We start from the raw sequence: 17,586 nt of genomic DNA on the forward strand, positions 1-17,586 counted from the left end.
GGACAGCAGGAACACAGAGCTGCTCCTCTAAGCCCTAGGAGAACAAACCAGCTTTCTTCCCAAGAAACATCCACCAAAACCACAGTCCAGCTTCCATTGAAACTCCATCTAAGAGGCTAAAAATGGTTGTCAAACCTCAGGCATGCAACATCTAAATGAACTGAGCATTTTCTATCAAGCACCTCCAACACACTTGGGCAATGTACAAGTGGTAAAGGGACGGAGACTCATCTTTAAAATGGCCATAATAATATAATTTATTCAATCCTCAGCCCATCATCCAGCAGGTAAGCTGGATACAAATTTGAATACAAATTCATCATGTGTAAACAAGGCTAACTGGGTCATTCATGAAAGTAGGAAAATATTGCTGAAGTACTGACTTTAAAGCAAATTTTAAAAGGAGTCATACATGGCAGTGACATTTCCCAGTAGCACAACACTAGGAGGATGTCATTCTGGAGAAACAGAGTCCCTTGAATGAAGCAGCAGAAACAGTCAAAATTCATTCTTCCAAGCTGTAGCTTCATAGGAGCAGGGAATTGCAGCCAGCTCTGTTCTCAGGAAGACCTCCCACACGGGTGGTGCTGCCACAGGAGTCCTGAGTGTATCAGCTCCCTGCAGGGATTATTGTGAGCTCTGCAGGCAGCCATGTATGGAGCAACAGCGATGATGCCAAGGGGCTCCCAGCAGGGCTTAGGCTGCTGCTGAAACTGTGGCTCAGGGGAAGAATAAACCACATGTGCTTGAGCAAGTCAGGCAAAGGTGGTGAGGGCTGAAAAAACCACAGGGAGGACAAACCACAATGGGCAGCACTGTCCTGATAAGTAAAACAGGAAAGAAAAAGAAGAAAGGAGAAAGAAGGAGGACATAATCTCAGAATTTCATCAGATAACGTAGCTCTGTTCCATAAATTATTCATGGTGAAAAAAAAAAAAGAGAATAGTCCTTTTGCAAGGGCCTGGTAAGACCACTTCCACTGCTGTGGCACCCTGAACATGGGGAGGACAGGCACAGCAGAGAACGTGGGGATGGATCAGGGCAGGTGACCGTGTCAGAGAGGAGGGCTTGCTGCTAGGATGGCAGAGGGAGGGCTGGCAGGCTGGGGTATGACCAGCTCTGATAACCCTCTGCAGAGCAGGGATCTGGAGAAGGTTTGGAACTGCACGGAAAGCAGCAGGGGAGGGGAGAGAAGCTGACAGAGAAACCTTCATAATTTGTGTTGAAATCCCAGGTTTCCACTCCTGTGTGGTATTCCAGAGGCAGGGACACAACTCACAAGGTCTGCCTGACAGCCAGCCCTGAGCCACCACAAACACCTGAGAGACTCCAGGCCTCCTTTACACATCCAAACCCACCAGTGAAAGGGTCCCTGGGGAGCACCTGAAAGCTTATACAGGGACTGATCTTCATCCCAGATGAGCTCATTTTCCTTCCCCCATTCCCCTATTCCCTCACAGCAGCTGGGAGGTTTGGGAGCTTCCCTGTGCTGCGTGTGTGCAAAGTGCTGCAAGGAGCCAGCTGTAAACTCTGACTTCAGCCAAAGGAAATTAGTTCCACAGGTGGAAAAGTAGGATCAGCTTAGTTTCTCTGCCCTGCAAAAGATCAGAATACGTCTACATAAGTTGCTATTAACTTCTGGTATTGTTTTCAGAAGCTGAAGAAATAATGATAAATTTCATTGGGGAGTCCTTGGCTGAATAATTTTCCACTTGGAAAGGTAATGCTGTTCAAAATGAACTGATTTCTTAAGTCACATCTCTTTAGAGAAACAGACAAGACTGAATATGTTCTATTGCCATGTTCTGAAACAAGTATTTAATTTTCCAGAGTGAATACAGCTTTTCATCATAGTAAAACATCAAAATCCAAATAGCAACCCCTTTTGGTCCCCTTGAAGAACAGAATTCTCACTTGAGATTTTCTAGCCAAATCTGGCCATGTAGATTGACTGGCACTGCAGTTAAAGATCTGTTTTAACTGAATGGAAAACCCCAGCACTCGTCATATATGCAGACACTTTTCCCCATTTCAAAGGGGTTTTTTGGCCTTTGACCCAAGCCACTGACAAGATGTTACAAATGCAGATAATAAATAATACCGCTGATGTGAGCCATAAATTTCTTCCTACTTGTTCCCTTTCTAGACCACCAATTTATGCACAGCAGTTACTACTCAATCAGAAGAATTGGCAGTCACAGCTAGTTGTGGCTGGAGAAGTGGGTCTTTCAGACATCCTTGGCTTCCTAATCTCAGCTCCCAAAAGGCTGAAACACGATCTCAGCCGCTAACCTCGATGACGGATGAAGATGCCTGGACAGCCACGTAGGAGAGGAAGGAAGTAAGGCGACACCACGGGCTAAATATCGCAACTCCCCAGCACGAGAGCAGCATCACAGGTTGATCTAAGGCATCGGGAATCATCGGGAGCCGGCTCCCAGGGCGGCAGAGGGAGGCAGAGGTGCGCGGGAGACTTTTCCCCTCGCACCGGCAGATGGAGCGCCGCGGCCCCGAGCCGGCTCCGGCCCCGCCTGCGCTCTGCCCCCGCCGCGCCGCCGGGCGCTGCTGGCTGGGCTGCTGCAAGAAGATACCTGTGGGTGCTAACTGCAGATAGATTAATTTTTTTTAAATTAAAACTTTGGAAAAAAAAATAATTAGTCTGCTTAGAGAATATCCCTCTGTAAAATACATTGATTTTCGAGCCAATCGTTCGCATGTATTAAAACGCCTGAAGGATTGAACCCACCATGAAATAGAAAAGCCCCGCTGACTACTCTAAAAAGATTTGTCGTAAGTAAAATTACCTAGACGTGTATCTAATTTTTAAAAAATATTTAAAACTGCACTGCTTAAAAGATCAACTCACCTGTTTTAAACAATACTGTAATTCAGAAATATAAAGCTTTCTCCTACTCTCTCTCTGCACACACTCACATTGTGTGTGCACACACAATGTGCATTCACACACATGTAGCAGTTTAAGGGAAGGACTAGTGTTAATATCAAATATGCTGTTACTTAGAAAAGAATTTTATTGCTTTTTATGAACTCCTTCTCAGGAATCCTTTCTTGTGACTAAGAATGTTATCAGGGTTCTTGTGAAATCTAAATTATGGTTTGTGTTTTCCTTTATAAGTTGACTCAAAGCAGGTAATTATCTGTTAAAACTATCAGTAGGAGACATTTGGAATAGTCTGGCAGGGACAATCATCTTTCAAGACATGGATGAAACCAGTCTCACCGTTTCTCTGAAGATAAAGTAAAAGTGAGGAATAACTTTTGCTCCTTGTTCTCTTCACTGACATGTTCAAAAAGGTTGTTTGGCTAAAATGCAGAAAACTTGCTTCCAGCAAGACTTATTTCTTTCACAACAGCCCTCCCTCCTCCAATTATTTTTTAAATAACATACCAGACTCTCACAGTCCATGTCAACAATTTGATGCATGGTAGCCACATCAGGTTTCTCATATGCTTAGGTCATTACCTAGCAAGAACATTGTCAAACTATTATTTTTTGAAATATCCTATTTTTAGATTGTTTTGGAGTTGCTGGAAGTTTGATAGAGAAACCTTTCCTTCATTAAACTAATTCTTGTTTAAGCCTCACATATGCATGCCACAGTCCAGATAGTACACAGGCATTTAAGTTTAGCTTCTACATACAGCCCTAAGCTCTGGCTCATCTGATTTGCAATACATTTGCATTTTTTCTCTGATTTAGAACTGAAGAAAACTCAGATTCAAAATATCTGAGTTTTGTTGAAATACCTGTAACTTCAAGCTTCACAGTTAAAGCCATGTCTGCTCATACCCTCACACTGAGCTCCTCCCGTCCCCTTGTTTGCCTCTCGATGCATTCTTGAGCAGGCAGGAGAGGACACACCAGCACCACAGAGCAGGACATTTCTTCTAATTTCCCCCCTCTGCAGCAGTGCTTTTCGATACCACAAACCTGCAAAACCACAAATATTTCAGTTCCTAAGGAGGTACTTCTCCCGCTGACACAGCATCCTCTGAAGTAACCTGGAAATGCCTAATTGATTTCAGTGGACTCAAGTTCTGAATGGGGGAATTATCTGATCTTATCCTGTCTTCTTTTCATCTGACAACTATAATTATGCTTAGCAGAACTGTTACAGGTGTTTCTAGAGATTCAGCTGCCTCAGGGCAGAAACAATTCTGTTCTGCCAGTAAGGGCCACGTATTTTTGCTCCTCTTTAGTATAGGCCAGTTCTAACAAGTCTTACCCACTTATTTGATTATCCCAGTACATTTGCAGCACTGGTTTACTTACCCTAACTGTATTTTTGTTCCTCTTTAGTATAAGCCAGTTCTAACAAGTCTTAACCACTTATTTGATTATCCCAGTACATTTGCAGCACTGGTTTACTTACCCTAACTGTCCATTTTATCAGTACAATCTACTTAAGAAAATGTCTTTGAGGGCACCTCAACAACACCTTTGTTGTTAACATTTTTTTAAGTCTGCTGGTTCCTTCAGCCCTACCACAATCCCATTAAATTCAAAATCTGGCTCTTGATTTTAATTTATGGGCTAATTTGAAATTTTTGGCACCACCACAAACGTAGATGAGTTCCGACTATTGTGAGATTCCCATTTGAATTCCTGGAATTTTCAAACTATATTAACAAGTCTTTGACTTCCTGTCATCCCCTTTAGATTTTCCTCTCCTAGCTCATAGTTCAAGCTGATCATATAAATATGTCACAGAACTATGCTTTCAAAAATACCTCCCTCTGCAGTGCTGAGCAAAACTCAGGGTAGACATAAAGAGAAAAAAAAAAATCAGTTCATTCCTACAACAAGGGAATCCCATTGCTGGAAAAGAAAACCAAAATAATGTGGAACTATGGATAATTGTAACAGTTTTGGAGCAGGTTTTGATATACTTCATAAAATTCTCCATGTATGATCCAACAGGACACCACAGATTTTCTTCTTGTTTTGTACTGCCTTGAATACCGCCCAACTCTTCAGAAACATTTTTTCTAAAGAAAGGAAAGACCAGCATCACTGAGGCGCACAAACGAGAATCAGGAGACATCTCTTTCTAGACCAACCTCATGCTGACAGGTGAGTCAGATTCAAGATTCATGGGCCAGATTCACTTCAGGCAGTATCACCCTCTGTGAACAGCCCTCCTGTCGACAGTGACCTTGGGTAGTGCTCAAAACACAAGGAAGTCTCCTAATTCTATTTGTAACCCATATGGTGTTTGATTTCTACAACTGGAAAAATGAGGCAACCTTACTTGTGGGGTTTAATTATGGACAGTTTAAAATGCACTGAAAAATTCAGACAGACAGAAATCAGAAGTATAAGGTATTTCCAGAGATAAATACTTTCAAGGTGGCTTTGTTATTGTTCTGGCTTCCTGCCCACAGAGCTTTGCATGCAATTTAATACCACCAGGAGAAGAAATATTTGATTTTATAGAGTTGTAAGCTCTACCCGATTAAAAAACCTAAGTGGAGAGGGGAAAAAAAAGGTGAAGTACTTTATTGTCAATATTTGTCCAGATGCACTCTTCCAGTTCCCTCTAAAATGGGCTGTCATGGTACTCAGTAATCTTAAGAACAGGGTGGAAGAGTCAGATGAAGATGGGAGGTGTGTTCTCTCACTCAAAGGATGAACTTGGTCACTGTCTGGGCTACAATGCCCTCTTTGACCCAATCTAAGAAATCTCCTTCTTACAGAACAGGAAAATGTTGCCACTTTAGTTGTGCAGAGCACACATGGCTGATAGAGACTTGAACTGAGGGGACCACACAGTGCAACACCCTCTTGCCCCCCTGGGTCTGGAAGCAGCCTGGCCACATTTGCACCGGGCTGTGCCCAACAGGAGGAGCTCTGCCTTCTGCATTTCATTCTCTGCACTGACAGCTCAAGGATTAATTCAGGCTGAACTACATGAAAGTAACATGCACCTGCCTGCATGGGAGTGCCTTAGGTCAGGGGGTTTTGCAAACAAGTGTGCTCAATGCAGGCCAGGCTCCCTGTCCAAAGCCCTAATTAGAGGTGTAGATCACAATCGGTGTAAGGATGCCCAAGGCTGCACTGACCCTGAAAATGACCATCCTCCCACTCTTCCCTCAGGTCCTCCCCCAAAACAGCACTGACAAAGCCCTGCAGAGATTATTCTGAGACTAGAATAATAAATTGAGAGGTCTGAAAACAAATACACCTGTAGGAAAGAAAACAAATGAGCAGTTAAAAGTGGGAGCACTCTGAAAATGTTTGCAGATGGAGCTATAGATGAGTATGTCCTAATTCCTTGCTTCCTGTGGCAGTAGTGTAAGAGAAAGAAGTAAAACAAACTTACCACTACTAGGAAAGGTGGCTTCTGACACAAAGCAGCAACAAATGCAATGGTAATATTTCCAGCTTACACAATGTTAGCTTTTGACTACACCAGCTGCTATGACCCTGCTTTAATAATGAAAGTCCTGGTAAGATGATAAAGATCATCTCAAAAACATTTTCCTCACCTTATGCTTGCTTGGTGTGTATCAGAATGAGTACAGCAGAATTTGTGCATTCAGGTAGCAGTTATCACAGAAACGGTAACACAAGATAAATGCATAATGTGAACAAACTTCCCAAAGACATCAGAATTTAAATAGGTTTTCTTGTCATATGCACCAAATAATGCACCCACTTTTAAACAATCTACAACTCAAGGAAAACAACATAAAAATCAGAAAGAATCTTACAATAGGGAATAGGGCCACAGCTAATTTAAAAAGGTGTTTTCTACTTCTATTTTACCTGTCCTTACTCTGAATCAGGAAAAAAAAGTTGACTGGTTTCAGATAGCCATTAGCTGTCCTGTCCTTAGATAATCTCTGAGAGCTGAGAGAACAGGAATTAATGTACACAAATACAGCATACTTGAAAAATATTAACTAAAGCTGGGAATAAACTATTCTCTAATGGAGGTCTCAGACCTGATTAACAAAGAGAAAAACTGAAGCAGATACTTTCCAAGGGAAATGTATACAACAGAACTATTCCAGGCTTTTATGACTTGATTTTTAAAACTGGCCAAGAAGAGATTTAATTTTGTTTACTTAAACAACTTAGGAAAGAAAAACGTCCCAGTGCTCTACCACTTTGTCAGACAGATTCCAGAGCAGAGGATTAGCTAACTGTTTGGTCTCACAGTGTGCACACACACGTACTACCTCACATCTGAAAGGGGAACTTGGTCAGTTTGCAAAACGAGGAGCAATGCATGTAGGCCCAAGTTCTCTGTTTCTGTCAGCCTCTGTGGTGAAGCGCCACAGTGGGTGAGGACATCAGGGAAAAGGTTTTGAGCGTTGGTTTCCACTTCTCACTACAAAAGAAAATTTAGCCTTTCTGTTCCTACTCGTTCATGTAGGAGCAAACAAATGCAGCTTCTGTAAAACCCACGGCAGAGCTGCAAGCACTAACAGCATCAGAATTACAAATGTGTTAGTAACTAAATCCTCCTAACTAGGGGCTGAACCCCTGAGACAGCACGAACCCTGGCACGTAGCCTCCCAGACAGACTGTCTGTCTGGGGAGGAAGCTGGAGAGTGGCTGCAGCCTCCTTGCAGCCAGAGGAGACCAGAGGAGACCAGAGCTGCTCAGGAAGCGGGTGGTGCTGGCTGAGGAGAGCTGTGCTGCCAGGGTGCAATGGTTCAGCACTGCCCACCAGCAGTGCCCTTCTGCCAGAGCCCCCCTGGAGGGCTGCCTAAGATTCAGCTGCCCTCCCTTCACCCAGCCTCCTTTCCAGCCTGCAGGGCACTGTATGGGAAATGTGATACCTGCAAGGCTTGCCCAGGGAAAGGTGCTCACTGAAGGTGTGCCTTAAGGTTGCTGTTTGTCTTCCTTGCTGTTTGGAATCCTCCCTGCAACTCCTCTCTCACCTTCAGCTCTTCTGCTTCTACACGTTCAGAGGGAACCCAGTCTGTTCAGCAGCATCTATAAGCAGGCAGAGGATCCTAAAGCCTAAAGTAACAACCCTTGCTTTAAAGAAAAGTTAAAGCATGTTGTAGCTGAAAAATTCTTCGCCTATTCCTAGAGCTTTATAGTGGAAGGTGCTTTGATCACTGGCTCTTTTTGTCTGTATTACTCTTATTTTGACCAATGCAAATGCAATCTGGTTTTTGTGCCAGGGGCTTGCTGATCATATTACATTTTGATGGTGCAGTTTTGGAAGAATTTCTAAGAAAAAATCACTGCTAATGAAGACATAAGTGCAAAATTAGAGCATCACTCACATTTCCAGACTGAGCTGGGATCTCATTGGCAAATGGTGTACAGGCAAGACCAGATGCCTCACAGTGGTGAATTGCACCTAATGCCCTTTTGTAATATGCCACAATATGGCAAGAGCTGATCACATTCAGATTTATTTTGTACAAACAAAATGTTAGGTAGATCTTAAAAGACCTAGAAAAGAGAGGCAGGCGAAAGTAAATGGGCTGGTGTATGTTATATCTTTCACCACAGACCTCACAGCTGCTACAAGATGCTGGACGAAGTTTTGTAGCCTCTGGTGCATGAGATGAACTTGGTTTGGTCAGGTGATTGCATGGATGAGATTTAGCAGAGCAGATAATCCTTTTGATTCTACCCTCCATGGGACTCTTTTTGCTAAGCAGGAAGTTATCCTGATGTTGGATCCAGTGGTTTGCAATGTCAGCATTACCTCTGCAGGCTCTGATCTTCATGGAGTGAACCATTTATGCAATGAAAATACAGAAGGTTCCAAAAGAATGTGTGGTGCAAGGCCAGGTTCTGACACCGCATTTACAGGCTTCAGTATTGATAGTATGCCATTGGTGAAAAACAAAATTGTCCAACAGAGCTTCCCCTGCCAAGGCATTAAAGAGGAGATACTGATCCTTAATGCTTAAACATTTGTTTTGAACAAACTTTCCATTCTAGGATGCTAATTGGAAAAGCCCACCAACAAGAAAACCTAACAAAAGGTCAGGGGGTGTTGTACAACCACCAGGACAAATAAGTTACAGTAGCTGTTCTTATTTACTGCAGAACACAGCTGGATTTGGTCTTCTATTTCAGGTAGATGATACTAAATTTTACATAAAAGTGCCAGCAGCTTTAAATGTAGCCAGGTAAGGAATGCAAAGAGGTCAGCTTCAGGGAGGCATATTTGAAGAGTACAGTCATATTCAGGCTCAGTTTTTACCAGGTTTTTGCAATGAAGCATGATAATATAAACCTAAAGACTGAAATTCCACACCAGAGTGAGTAGTCCAAAAACACACTGCTCTGACAGTGCTCCAAATAAGTCAAAGCTTAGATGGTGCATAAGTATTGCCTGGGCTTTAGTCAGGCTATCCATTTAAGGCTGAAATGTCACTCTTGATGTGAAACAACAACCAAAATAGCACATTTCTCAAATCACTCAGTTTATCATACTGCCTTCTGTTGCAGTGCCTACTGGGTTTCACAATCAATCAGGCTTCTTTCAATATGCTCAGCATCATGGAGGTTTCAGTGACAGATTAAAAATTTGCCTTTGAGATAACACCAGATGTGCATCACATGTGTAGGGTGAGCTCTTTGCGAAATTAACACCACAATTATTATCACCTACACATTAACTGTAGTCCAAAACATGTCTTCATGTGACTCACATAATAATACCAGAAGCCTAGCAAAAGCCTGTGACTATAACCTGCTGCTTTCAGTGTTTTAATGCTAATCCCCTGAATCTACTCTGACTTCCTTTCTGGTACTTATACCACATCACTGCACAGAGCCATTTGCTCCCTTTGCTTCTAACGTCCATAACATTCATCTGCAACTCATTTTGACTCCTCTGCTGATTCAGCCATAGGCTGAAGTGGAAGCAAAATTCAAATATCAAGGCATAATATATATCTATCTATCTATCTATCTATCTATCTATCTATCTATCTATCTATCTATCTCTCTGTCTATCTATCTCACACACACACACACACACATAGATACACTTTATTTTTAGCTGGAGGTGTGTAGCAAGTCTGGAGACACACATACTTGTCTTTGTGCATTGTTTATTCCTAGTCATAAGGAAGAGATCCTCCATATGCCATTACAGGCTTTGGCTGAAAGACAATTTTATTTTACTTTTTGATTTACTTAGTGAAGACAACAAGGGGATTGAGCTCATGAGAATCTCTTCGGGTACAGTAACCAAACACTGACACACATGTGAGTAATTCAGCATTGACTTTGTGGCCAGCATAGCAAATGACATTGGAGAATTAATGTTTCATTGCCCAAGAGGCCACTAATAAATGCAGCTGTAATTAACAACTGCCTCTGTGATGCCCAGCAGTAGTGATGAAGGAGACGTAATATGCATTTAGTGCTGTTTGGTTTTCAAAGCAGTATTTTAGCTGGGAATGCTACTCTGTAAGTTCCCTGGGAGCCATCAGTTGAATCTGATTTCACAGACAAGAAACACGAGAGCCTAGAAACATTTGATCTGCTGGATATTGCTGGCACTGCTTACTGCTGCCTTCGAAGAACACGGACCTCTGTCACGTACCTTTCCTCAGGGCACAAATCGCTTTCTGCCTCGCTCGGGAGGAAAATTCACACATACCTTACATTTATTCAGGAGGCCACCAAAGGCTTTGCATATTCTCTGGCAATTATGTAAGATATGATCTGCAGTCCTCCCCCAGTCCCAATTTATACCTCAGAACAATTAGAATATTTATTAGTGAACAGGTGTTGGTTAATCGACGCAGTATCTGTGACAAGGCACTGAAGTTGTAAAAGACTAGTCTGTGCACAGAAACTAGGAACTGAGGACAGTAAGGCAGGTTTTCTTCCTGCAGGGCAATGAAATTTTGCTGAATATTTACATGCCTAAGCTTTCATTCATGTCTGCAACTTCTGTCTCCTGAAAAAAGGAAAAGAGAAGGGACCAACGTGGTTCACAGAGATCTTATCAGGAAGCAGGAAGCAGAGGTTTTAGATATCCCAGTGTGATATTTTTCACTTCTATAAATGTGGCAAAAAGGATAAGAATAGTGTTCTGGAAAGTAAAATGATCTTTCAAAAATTAATAATGCATCTGTTAGCAGAAATCAAGGGTTCATGCCCTTCTAAGGGCTTCTACTCCAAGTTCCTAGAACTACTTTCTGTTTCTTTGAATGGCCTGTAAATGCACTATCAGCTACTGGTTTTGTGTGTCTGTATCCAGAAAAACCAGTCAGGTTCTTCAATACAGCATCTGCTGCTGCACACAGAGGAGGTCAGGAGCCTTCCTCGTGCTCTGCCAGGGGATGCTATCCAGTATGCAGCACCACAGATGGTTGCAGTGTTGGAGAGAGAGGCTGGGACCTGTCAGCACAGACACAGGAGCAAGAGATCAGTAGTCTACTTAAATGAGACTTGCTGACACAGAAAATGCCTCGGGTAACTGCATCCTAAAACTTTTGCATTTCTAGGAAAGAAAATAAAAAAAATAAAATCTTTGTTTAGGTTCAAGGGGAAACTCTATGCTCAGATATCTGGACTCTTTGCTCTAGATTTTCTCTTCCTTCTCCCTGTTCCTGTAAAGGCCCCTCTATGCCACTGATGGTTATGAACCTCTCACATGCTGCTCAGTGGAAAAGTAGAAAAAAAAAATTTCAGAATTACTTCATTAACTGTTTTATTAACCAGCACTTCAGTTACGCTCTGTGATGTACCAGCATAATTGCTGAGTGTTGAGGAGGTTATTGTGCATTTCAGCTTGTTTCTTTTACACTGTCGTTGTTACGGATCTCATACTCCTGGCAAACAATTATGAATTGTTTGTTCACTGCTTTAACCCAGCTGAATTCAAACAAGGCTGAAAGAGTGAAGAGGACTCAATTACATATTCTTGAGAAGAAGGCTTTAAGTTTACTGGCTTGAGTTCACCACCACCACCCCTTCCTTTTGACTAAGTCACTGGTAAAATATGAGCAGGGTGCATGTTGACACATTTATACCAGGTAGAGAAGGCCTTGCTTCTGTCCTATATATATTTGTTCCAAGCACTGCCATGATCTGTGCCTCTTGTCCGTGCCTGAATTGCACTGGAGCTACTTTGAAAATTGGATTTAACCTGAGTGCAGCTCATGATGTCTGGTCCAGAGGAGAAATCTAAGGAAGTACCTGTAAAATATCCACTCAAAAAATAAGCCGTATGGAGAATAAAGCAAAAGAGCACCAAATGACTGGTTTTAGTTTTCCTAGTCTATGCTTCTGATGGACAGCTGTATTTTTCAACTACGTTTTATGTTGATGCAAGAAGGAATACCTTTTGCTAGCCTAAGGAATAGCTAGAAGACATAAGTCATTTTAAAGCTACATCACACTTCCTTAGTCGAGGCCACCAGCACCTGCCACATTTTATGCTAAAAGAGGCAAAGGAACCTAACTAAGCTGACCTTAAACCATGAGTGGAGCTGAGAGGGAGAGTGTTAAACCAGCCTCCGTCTGTGATTTCCATCATGGACTGTGTCACTGAACACTTACAGGGAAAAGAAACTAGGGATGTAATCAGGCCACCATGAAGTCTGAATAACTCCAGAATGCAGCAGAGTGGCCAAGAAGAGGCTTCTCTGTCCTTGCACCCTGTTGCTACTCTTGCCATCGAAGTATAAGTGTGCATCCAAAATCATTCACATAGAAGAGACTGGTGAAAGAGATGGGACTAATAGAAAACAATGCAAACAAATACAAAACACATTTTGTGAAAGTGGTGCACATCACACATCTTCTTCCCAGGAGAGGGGAAAAATGAAGAGCCTAACCCTCCCTCAGGCACTCATTTTCAGTATCCTTTGCAGTCATCTATGTTCTTAAAAATCCTGTGCAGGTTGTGTTGGCTGGCAAATGATAGCCTGGAAAAGCATCAGTTCTCACCTTTCTTATAGCAGCTTAGAGTCCTTTCTGCTGTCCTATCCTGAATAAAACATCAGGAGAATTAGAGTCATCATTCTTAGCATCCCAAGACTGTTACTGATGTCAAGTACCCCCTACTTCATGGTTATAAATTCTCTATTCTATTACCTTTTTCTTTGCTACTTCTTTGTCTGGACTCTGTTGTGACATTGTGTTCTTTCAAATGAGCCCTGCTAGGAGGATTTTATTCTGAGAAGTAAGAATTCTTCAGTGTATTTCCAGACTGCAAAGTGTAAGAGGATGATGCACGGCACAACTGACTCTTGTTGAAGGTTAAAACAAGGTGGTAAATGAAAGCTACAGAGAGGTGAAATGTTTCATTTTGGCTAACCCAACTCTACTTCTTGCCCCATTCTGCTGTTCTGTGTGTCATACTCGATTGTGGTCTATCCCTGCCCTTTCTACTGGCAGCTGATGGCTCTCACCAAGAAGCGATAAAGGAGATAATTTCTGGAAAGTGTATGGCAAAGAATAATTAACTCTGATTTGCAGGTGTCAGTGCATTACCTGAGATCTTCTCTTGCATTATTTAAGCAATAAGTTTGGTGGGGGTTTATGCTGGCTTTGAGAAACTGGATTATTTTTTTTTTTAATTACCTGCTAATTATGAGAGGTTTCAATCCAGACAGAAGGCTTTGTTCAAACATTACCTGTTGCATGTGAGGCGTGACAGTTTGCACCAACAGAACCCAGCTCTACTAGGAGAGACTTCAGAAGATTACAGCTTTGGAGTGCAAAGCCTCAACCAAAGCCACTGCTGCAAATTGTGTAACCTTTGATTTCAGAACTGGCAGAAAATGTTCTTCCCCCTTCATAGGCAGCAACTGTTATTACACATTGTACCATTTAACATCTTCTAAAGAAACCTGGATCAAACTGTCTTGATCAAATTATGCCTTAGAGTTACATAATGCAGGCTGATATTGGGTAACACTACTCTGGGTGATCCAGCTCTCCCAATTTTTTTAAGTAATCAGAAATATATAAGAAAACCTACAAAGCTTTTCAGATGTATGCCAACATAGGAAAGAAATTATGTAGCTTTAGGTAGAAGCCTGCTTTGTATGGCAGTCTTTCAGACTTCTTTTGCCACTCTTTTCCTAACACTTCTACTTTTCTGTTTGTTTCCTCCACCACCAATTCCAGTTGCTGAAATAAAAAAAAAAAAGTTGTAACCACTGTAGCCATTCCCCTTTCTTAATTCCCTTCAAAGCAGAATGTAAAGACCATGCACACCAAAAGATGCTGGAAACACTCAGATTTAACAGGTGACAACTTCTCCCAGAGGCACAACATTTTCATGGTGATGGTTCTCCATTTTAATCTAGTGGGACTGCTGCAAAGAAACCTTTTATGGCAGGATTTTCCTGGGGCTTCCTTTCCTCAAAGGAAGAAAGAGCCAATTCATATATATATATAAAAAATCCAAATACTTTCCCAGAGCAGGTCACAGAGTGTAGATACCCAAAGGTCTTCGTACTTCTGACGCAACCCAAAGTTACTTCATAATTCAGGTTTATCCCACAGTGGACCAGAGATGAAGTCTCCATGAAATGCACAGGAATTTCTCCCACAAACTGAGATGTCTTCTGCAGCATCAAACACTGAATACACAGAAGCATTATCAGAACAACAGCAATTAAGATGTCAGTGTCTTGGGGAACATGGTGACAAGAATGACTTCCCAGCTGACATTATTGAATGGGTACAATATAAGCATTCTCAAACCACTGGGAGCCATCCAAAATTGCTTTGCTAAAATAAAATTTCATCAACCCTTACACACTTTCCCCCCATACTTCAAAAACTTCTGTCAGCGGTAGTAGCTCAGGAATTTTGTTGGAAGTAAAGCCAGAGGCTTTCCCTTGTAAGGCAGTTTACCAAAGGCACGGTAGCCTTAGGGCATCATCAGACATTTTACCTCCAAAGGAAAGACTCCAGGGGTTGGGCAGCTCTAACCCAACACTAACAGCACAAAAAGGTCAAATCCAATCATTTCTGTTCCCTTTGGGAGAAAAGCACACAGCATAGCTCTGTTTCCCAGTCAAGACAATTGTCTGCCACCCTCAAGGATGCTCTCTCTGGACAGGACAACACACGGCCCCTCCTCACAGAAGGCAGCACCATGGTGCAGGAATTGTAACCAGCTCCCTTTGCAGAGTCCTCTTCTCTTCTGCCAAGGTGACTGAGGCAGGTGATTTGATCTGAAAAGTGTCCTCCTTACTTTGAAGTCAAGGGAGAAGACTTTTCTAAATCATGTTTTTCTTTCTTCAGCCAGTCTTAACTTACGAGTCATTGAAAATTGCCTCGATTTGAAGCAGGAACTTTTCCAATGTCTTTGATTTTTCTCCCTCAAAAGCCTGCTCTGTTCCTTCAGGCTTGCACGTAGCCTCAGAGGGCCCTCTGTTTTCAGTAGGGTTCACACTGCCTGAGCACATGAAAAGCAGCCTTGATGGTGGGTGGCTTTCTGCTGTGAAGTGTGACACTGACCTCCACCTTCCCCTGGCACTCACACCTGCTCCATATAATTCACATCACGCTCCTAAAAATGAGTTCAGAAAACCCTTTGATACAAGTTCATCAAGGTCTCCCTCAGCCAGGGGAGTACATGTAATTTACTCACAAGAGGCCAGTGTGCTTAGCACAATGGGCTGCAGCTTTGCACCAGTGGGTTTTAGCTGAGAAGCAAATAGGTGTGACAAACTGGGCACAATGTGCCCACCACATCAAACACAGGCAGCTCCTGAACGATAAACAGGTCATGGGAACCTTATAAAGCTCTCTTTTTGTGCCTTACTGAATGCAGGATACACATATTCAGAGCGTGTTGGTGCATTTTGGCCAAAAATAATCACAAAGTTGAATTAAATAATTAAAAAACAATACCTGCCCCCCCCCCAAAAAAAAAAAATAGAAACAACAAAACAACAACAAACACAAAAAGAAGAGACAGGTTCTGGACTGATCCTTCTTCCAATAAAGTCAGTAGGAGTTTTGCTGTGTGCATCACAGTTCTCATAAACAGTCTTCCTTCCCCCCACATCAGTTGATCAAAATATCATTAAGAGAAAGAAGGTTGGTTTGTGTAGAAAGGTGAAAGAAGACATGCCAAATTGAAAGAAATAAAGTGTTAAATCATCCCAGGAGTTGTTTCACCAACCTAGTATCAATTTACAATGAATACTGAAGCAGGATGGCAGGACTCTGACCCATATGTTCTATGAACACAAAATAAGACAATGACATAGATATTTAAATTCACCTGAAGTGTCAGCTGAAAGTGATGCCAGTAGTAATTTGAAAAAGGATTAAATTTCTTCAGAATCTGGTGTAAGATGGCAGATTTCTGTAGGTTTTCTATAGAAGATGATTCAATGCCCTGTGAACCATAAATTAGGAATCATAACCATGACTCACCTCTTATATTTGCAATATATGTTGCCTCTGGACTTGTAACTTGTTTCCCATCCTAAAAAGATGTTCTCCTTGTTCAACTAGCAGATGTAGGTCACTACACGGTCTCATCTATTGTGCAATTAAGAATTATCTCCAGCTGTTTATGCCTAAAAATACTCAAATTAAAATAAGCAAATCTTAACATTGGAGTTCCTAGCTTTCAAGCTTCCACTGTTTCTGTAATAAATTAACTATGATTTCTTAGGAGCTGGGGAGAAAGGATAAGGGACCCCCACCACCCCATTCATTAAATGATTTTTTACCACTTTTTTGCCTTTTGTTTTCATGGTTCTACCTCTGTCTAGTGCCTTTGCTCACTTAATTTAAACACCTTTGCATCAATTCTGAGTTGCATTTCTCATCTCTCCCAGCAGCTTCCAAATTCAGATTTCAAGGGGAACAGAGAATTTTCTCCTCATATTCTCTTTTGACTCCTCTTTCTCCCCTGTACTGGCAGTGCCTCAGCCTTCAGTCTGGACATTTTCTAAATAAATGCAAACCAAGCCCACGGCATCTCCTCAGCAGGCAATGTGGCCTCCCCTGCCACAGAGAACATTTGGCCAAAAAGCAGATCTGGTGAAATTTATCATTGTTCCTCAACTCAACCAAAGACAGAATGCAGAATTTGGGGCAGCCTTTGCAGTAACTGGTGCCATTTGTTAACCCTGCCTGCAATTACAGGGTCAATAAGAAATGTGCTGGTTGTACCTGGGCAGTTTTCCACTGACGTAAGGGAACACACAGAGCTGGCTGAAAGGAGCCCCTTCCTTTGATGGACATTCAGTAATGGATTTGCTGCACTTAAAGCAAAGTTTTATTTCAACACTTGTTTTTAAAACGCAGCAACCAGTTGTCCACACCCCAGTGATCTGTGTAATTGAGTTCATGACATATCGCAATGTTTACTAAGAAAGTGGCAGATGGCAATTATTGGGGTTTTTCTTTCTTTTTTAATTTAAAAAAGGAGACATATGTATATAATGATTATGCTCAGAGTATTCCTGTTGAAAACAACTTTTATTTAGTAAAGGATATTAAAGCTTGTTTAAAAAACATGTACTCCATGAGAAGAGTGGCAGATGGAGTTTACAAGCTCACGTGCTCTTTTACTTAAAACACTGAGTAATAAGAGGCTATGTGTTTTGAAAAATGCATTCCCGACATAATTTGTAATCTTT

The 17,586-nt window shown here is 41.9% G+C and overlaps 1 long non-coding RNA gene across 1 annotated transcript; it reads right to left on the reverse strand.

The window, feature by feature from the left end:
* Nucleotides 1-108: 108 nt before the first annotated feature.
* On the reverse strand, nucleotides 109-17,377 carry LOC135288261 (uncharacterized). The gene is made up of 3 exons (XR_010351468.1): nucleotides 17,117-17,377; nucleotides 16,215-16,524; nucleotides 109-1,595 (listed from the first exon to the last, which is right to left on the reverse strand). It is a non-coding gene; the product is annotated as an uncharacterized LOC135288261 (long non-coding RNA).
* Nucleotides 17,378-17,586: the final 209 nt, after the last annotated feature.

The sequence above is a fragment of the Passer domesticus genome, chromosome 1 (assembly GCF_036417665.1).
Source record: "Passer domesticus isolate bPasDom1 chromosome 1, bPasDom1.hap1, whole genome shotgun sequence".
NCBI lineage: Eukaryota > Metazoa > Chordata > Aves > Passeriformes > Passeridae > Passer > Passer domesticus.